Here is a 7,133-nt window from a genome sequence, read left to right on the forward strand (position 1 = left end):
CACATAACCACACTAGTTTTGGCTGGTTTCTGTCAAGACTAGGAATAAGTGCTGACTTGATACAATGCACTATATACATCCTTCTGTCTTCTTATTGTTGTCATCCCATAGTGTCAATTACGTATGTCCACATCCTTTCCTGCTACTGTTTAGAAACAGGTATTTTACATTGTAGCTTATGTCTGCCTAAAGGAGGTCCCCATGGTCCTGCTAATATGTTCCTCGTTAGATCAAGGAACAGTGTTTCCCCTAGGTTTACAGCTTAGGGGGGGGGGGGAGGGGGACGGCGGCAGGGGCGCGGCGCGATGCACCGCGACGGCGGACACGGACACAAACACTTAAATGAATTATGATGTTCATGTGTTTCTTTGAATGACAGCAGTCAATAAGTATAATTTTACATGTTTTATGGTAAAGGTAACCTTAAATGACTTATTTTGTGATCTGGCGCTATATTTATAAAAAAAAAAAAATTTTTTTTTTTTTTTTTTTTTACTTGACCTTCCAGGGGGGGCGGGCGGGGCCGTTGGGGGGGCGGGCCGCCACCCTAATATCATTGTAGGGGAAACACTGAGGAATGTGTGTATGCACCAAAAGGCACATTGCTGTCATAAGACCTCAGGGATAGAAAGGAGGAGCATATCTTTCAAACTTTTAACACAGTAGAAGGAATACTTATCTCAACTAGGCACTTTAATGTGTAACACAAAACACCAAATTAACCTCCATCTTTGTGACCTGGGGCAACAGTGGTCCATGAGGTAGAGAATTTGTTTAGTAATCAGAAGGTTGCTAGTTCGATCCCCTGTCGAAGTGTCCTTGAGCAAGACACTGAACCCCTAATTGCTCCTGATGTGCAGTGTTCCGTCAGTGTAAAATGTGTAAACATCCTTGTAAGTCGCTTTGGATAAAAGAGTCTGCTAAATTACTAAATGTAAACTTTTTTGGTATGTGACCTGAACCTAGCCGTTGACCGATCTGTGCTTCTGTTTCAGGCGGAGGAGACCCTAGAGGAGCCTCTGGGACGCTGCACATCATCAACATGTTAGCTCTGCCCTGAAGCCTCACGCTGGTTGTGCAATAGCAGATTCACTTTATACTATTTATCTTTTTAAATCTGTATATAGACAATTCACCAAAGTCTGTGTGGGAGCGTAGAATGATGTATGGAGAAGAAGAATGATATGTTGGTAGTTCTAGTTGTTCATACCGTCACTGGTATTCTGAGAGGCTCTGTTTTTTCACTGCATACCTATAAGAATCGGTGCGTCTTCAAATACAGGTTGGATGTATATTCTTTTACGTAAGCAGATGCCTTTCTGAAGGGGCATTAGTTTTCACATCGACCTTTTGTACTGGTTTTTCTATATATTTTTTTCTACACTTATAAAAAAAATGCTTAACCGTAAAACTGAGCTGTGCATCTTCCTCTACTCCTCTTTGCCTGTTAATACATTCCTTATGCAAACATGTATCACGCTCTCGGGATTTCTTACTCTTGCAAGACACATTTGATTGTGATTGTGTTGGTTAAATGCAAAACACCATGGCACCCTTGCAGCAGGAAGTGTTTTAGCTAATTATTGTTTCTACTATTTAATTTAATTTGTATCCTGTTTCACGTTGACATGTTTTATGACTGCCCAACTTGGTAGGATCTGCGCACTTGTAGTGCTACGGTTTCACCAGTAGATGGCAGAAGTAGATCATGGAGGATGTGTAGTTGTTAAAAGCAGGTCTGACTTGAATAGTACTTGTCATGCCATCTTTTGATAAAGATTGGATCCCTGCTGTCAATTAAAGAGTTGTTTGTCTTTGAAAGCAAACTCAATTAAGCTGATTAAGTATCCACAAAAAATGGAATAAACTTTTTGCCAAACTTATAGATTCTTTGGGATGTCATTGATATTCATTTGACTAATTAATCATTTTACTTAAATTGGATCAGACCCCTGTTTATCTGACGGTGTATTTATGCATCAGTGCATGTTCGGCTTGTCTTCGAGGTGTAATAGTTAGTCAAAACCAAATGTGAATCTAGACTTCCCATAATAGTGCAAGTTTGAGCGAACATTGAAAAGATATTAAACATTTATGTTTATACACTAGGTATATCATCCCATTAATTAGCTTTTTTGCACAACACTACATTGTTTTGTTTCATCACACTGTTGATTTTCCATTCAATACTGCTTTTTGTCAAGGTGTGTTTGTGACGTAAGTGATGACTGCTGCTGAGGTGTCCATAGGTGTGCAGTTATAGAGACTTAATAAGCACCTGCCAACCAATCAGAGGACTATTTCTCATCCCCGAGGCATAACCTTTTTTTTTTTTTTTTAACTATCTGTAAAACTGGTCAGCCATAATGGTAGCTTACAACTGTACTCATGCAAGCAAGCTTTCGACCATGTAAACGGGATAACTCTTAGACACAGCACAGCCATCATTACCTCCGCCAAGGAGGTTATGTTTTCGCCCCTGTATGTTTGTTTGTTTGTCTGTTTGTCAGCAGGATTACGCAGAAACGCATGGACCGATTTCCATCAAACTTTGTGGGGAGATTGGGTAATATAATGGCAATAATTGATTAGATGATTTCAGATGTCAAGGTCAAAGGTCAAGGTCACAAGGTGGAGGTTTGCACTCTCTGAATGCTCCCATTCTTGTTACCTCCGCCAAGGAGGTTATGTTTTTTTATTCATGGAATACACCGCATGTCGTCAGTCTAAACTAGAGTCTATTCTCTTGTTTATTTTACATGGTTGCAGGTACCTTTTGCATCCTGTCAGTTGAGTTTGTCTGTACTGCCTCGCTTGAAAGAGAGGAGTAATAGTCTTTGGCAACCATTGTTTAACTCCTTTTGTCAAGCATTAAACCTCTGATAATAATAGCTTGGGTGTGTCCTACCATTTGTCAGAGGGAGGAACCACCACCTAATCAGACACTCGCACCACCTCAGGGTCAGAAATGTGAAAACTCAACTCTATAAATACTGCATAGCTGTCCAAAGAAAGGAACTGGATTATCGTGTGACACTGATGTAAATAACTCATACATAAAATCCAGCCTTGCGTCACGTGAAAATGTCAACTGGCTTTCGAGATGTGGCGCTTCCAGAAGGCTCTAAATCCCACCGGATTAAGACGACAAATAACAGACATAGTGATGACGGTTTCTGTAAGCAGAAAATGGTGTAACAGAAAAAAGATAACAGCTTAATTTTTACTTCTCTATCTTTCTGTCTGCCTGCAGGGAAAGAACACTCACCCCAGTCTCCTACAGTTGTAGCCTCCCCATGAGAAGGTGTGTCTGTTTTTTTGTCGCCATGGCGAGGGCCAATCCGTGGCTAATTGGAAAGGTCATGACACGGCACATTCATTAGAGGTCCGTGGAAGTTTCCGAGGCCAATATTCCAGACTGTTTTGCCTGACATCAATCTCCCGTGTTTAGTCATTTGAGAGGAGTTTCTCGGTGGGGTGCAAGTGGAGGTCAGCGTTTGAGTGTCCAGGAGAGCGAAATAACTTAATTTCAACAACAAACGTCAGCAGGAGCAACAGCAGCCCAGCCAGCGTCCCCCAGGTTCGACAGCAGCAGAGCTCGCAATTTCAGTCAGGAAACGTCTGCATTCAATTACCTCAGAGAAATTGCTTTACCGTGTTCGGCTTGATTAAATATTCATTATGTTAAACAAGGCACTTTGTATATAAATCCATACAAAATGTGTCTGTCTAGGAGCCCGGGGGAGAACAGTGGAGAGCGTCCCTGTGCTATGTGAGTCCGGAGCTGTTTGGCTGGCTGGAGGAAAAGCGTTTCTGGATGGCTGCACTGTTTTATGATGACTATGCCTGCTTTATAAGAGAGGAGAGAGGAGGTCCTGGGCCATCCAGGCTTTTGAATATGGATTGCCTGGTTGTCCGGCTGCATTTTATTTTGTGTGTGTGTGTGTGTGTGTGTGTGTGTGTGTGTTCGTGTGTGTGTCTGCAAGTATGCAAGTGTGTAAGTATGCACATTAACATATGTAGTCTGTCTCTCTGTATTTTTTTGTTTTGTGTGTGTGAGTGTGTGTGTGCGTGCATCATAGACAGATATTTGAGTCCGTCTCTGTGTGTTTGGTGCTGTGTGTGTGTGTGTGTGTGTGTGTGTGTGTGTCTGTGTCTGTGTCTGTGTGTGTGTTTGTGTGTGTCAGTACATCAGTGCAGAGTCACTACAACAGTGGGTGGGCTTCACCCCATCTCACAGACCCACGCACGGAGCGTGTGTGTGTGTGTGCGTGTGTGTGTGTGTGTGTGTGTGTGTGTGTGTGTGTGTGTGTGTGTGTGTGTGTGTGTGTGTTTCACAGACCCACGCACGGAGCTCCCGGACAGATGGATGGACACGGGGAAGCATTCCTCTCCAAATGAGGCCGGCTTCCTCAACAATATTTACGCAATATTTGCACTTCCTCCCAAGACTTCTGTTTTGATTGAAGAGATTGGCTACCAGACCCCTGAGTCATTCTCATTTTAAAACCAGTCTGGATCCCCCCGTCCAGACTTCGTTCAACTCCCCGGTGCATCACGGTGCAACACAACACAACACACACACACAACACAACACAACACAACACACACACACACACACACACATTCACGAAGGTGTGGGCAAACGACGGGGGATGGCTTTCGCATGTGTCATTGTTTTCGTGGCACATTCCTTCGCCGTGAGCAGATGGTGAAACCACGTACTGATGTTCTGACACAAACACACACACACACACACACACACACACAAAACCACAAACAAGCCCAGGTGCGTCTCGTTCCGACTGTGAATAGTTCCGTGCTGAGACGGCTTTTCCACTTTGGAAAAACTTTGGTGAAACTAGTGTGACATCATCAGCTATGCATCTGGTGAGGTTAGGTTTTATTGCCGTGGCGATACGTGGGTAGGCAGAGGGGCAGACACGGGGGGGGGGGGGGACGGGAGGGGGGGGGGGGGGGGTCTCACTCTCAGACAGTGGTGTAGTGGTCCCTGGAGAAGTGGCTATACTCTTATTTTTTTTTAAGCAGCCCATAAAGCACAGGATAAACGCCCTGTTTTTTAGAAGTGGGTATACACAATGCTGACTGAAAAATAAGTCGGTATACCTGCGTATACCTGTGTATACCCTAGACTACACCACTGCTCTCAGAGCTTGTGATCACAAATAGGTTGTGCTGATTAAGAGGAATCCTTGATGGAGTCTCTTCTATAATGACTATATATGGTGCTGTAGGTTATCATGGCGATGTGGTTCCCCGGGCAACTACTCTGAGCTGATGCACAGGTGCAGGTTTGCCCTGATTGGATCCTCAGATCAGTCTCATTACCCAGGTCTCCGTAGCGATCAGTCCCATCACCCAGGTCTCCACGGCGATCAGTGGAATTACCCAGGTCTCCAAGGCGATCAGTCGCATTACCCAGGTCTCCCCAGCGATCAGTTCCCCTCTACATCTCCAAGGCGGGACCTCTGCAAGCCACTTCCACTTCCCTCTCTCTCCATCCCTCCCCAATGCTCTCTCTTTCGCTCTCTCTCTATATTTCTTTATCTCCATCCCTCCCTTCCTCCTCATCCATCTATCCATCTCTCCCCCTCTCCATCCATCCATCCCACTCTCTCCCTCTCCCTCTCCATCCATCCAACCATCTCTCCCTCTCCCTCTCTATCCCTCCCTCCCACTCTTTCTCTCTCTCTCCCTCCCTCCCTCTCCCTCTCCATCCCTCCCTCCCTCTCCATCCATCCCTCTCCCTCTCTCTCTCAGTTGTAACAGTGGAGAGCTCATCTCCTCTGGCTCTGTGTCAATTTGTGAGCGTTGGAGAGTGACTAACAGCGGGGCCTCTCCTAAGGAGTGGGGTCAAGGGCTGGCGGCGGCACGCACGCTCGTATTAAACTCACTCATGGCAGCCCCCGTCAAGAGCTGCGCCGCCTGGCTGGGCCACGCCGCCCGCTGATGAGACTCACGACGAAGAGCTGTGTGTGTGTTTGTGTGTGTGTGTGTGTGTGTGTGTGTGTGTGTGTGTGTGTGTGTGTGTGTGTGTGTGTGTGTGTGTGTGTGTGTGTGTGTGTGTGTGTGTGTGTGTGTGTGTGTGTGTGTGGTGTGTGTGGTGTGTGTGTCTGTGTGTGTGGGTGTGTGTGTCAGCTGGCTGGGCCACGCCGCTGCTGATGAGCCTCACGACAGTATAATCATCCGGCTCGGGCCGCCAAGAGGCCTCAGCGAGACAGAGAGAGCACATTGAGCTGTGTGTGTGTGTGTGAGTGTGTGTGAGTGTGTGTGTGTGTGTGTGTGTGTGTGTGTGTGTGTGTGTGTGTGTGTGTGTGTGTGTGAGTGTGTGTGTGTGTGTGTGTGTGTGTGTGTGTGTGTGTGTGTGTGTGTGTGCGAGACAGGGAGAGCACATTGAGCTGTGTGTGTGTGTGTGAGTGTGTGTGTGTGTGTGTGTGTGTGTGTGTGTGTGTGTGTGTGTGTGTGTGTGTGTGTGTGTGTGTGTGTGTGTGTGTGTGTGTGTCTGTGTGTGTCTGTGTGTGTGTCTGTGTGTGTGTGTGTGTGTGTGTGTGTGTGTGTGTGCGAGACAGGGAGAGCACATTGTGATGCGCCGTGAAACTCCACTCCACTGCCTCGCTGGAGACGGCTATGGAGCCAGTGGAAAAGATGGAGAGAAAAAAAAGAAAGACAGATGGAGAGAGGGAGAGAGGGAGCCAGAAAGGGGTTTATTATCCTCAGTATATTATTTCTGATCTGTGAATGAAATGAAATCACTTCATAAATTCCCATTGCCATTTAATTCCAGTACATTTTGGAACAAATTTTGGAGGTAAGCTGCAGTTCTTTTTTTCATTAAAGGTACAGTACGTAGGGTTTAGTGCCATCTAGTGGTGAGGCGGCAGATTGCAACCAACTGAATATGTCTCCCTTTCGAAGCGTGTATGAGAAGCTAAGCGATTGTCAGCTTTCATAAAAAGGGGAAAGGCCCTCTCTTGTGCCAGTGCTCAATAGTCTCTGACGAGTCCGCCCTGCAGTGGCTGAGCGCCTCATCCTGTGAAGAAGGGTTTGTGTGTGTGTGTGTGTGTGTGTGTGTGTGTGTGTGTGTGTGTGTGTGTGTGTGTGTGTGTGTGTGT

This window comes from Sprattus sprattus, assembly GCF_963457725.1.
Source record: "Sprattus sprattus genome assembly, chromosome: 11".
NCBI lineage: Eukaryota > Metazoa > Chordata > Actinopteri > Clupeiformes > Clupeidae > Sprattus > Sprattus sprattus.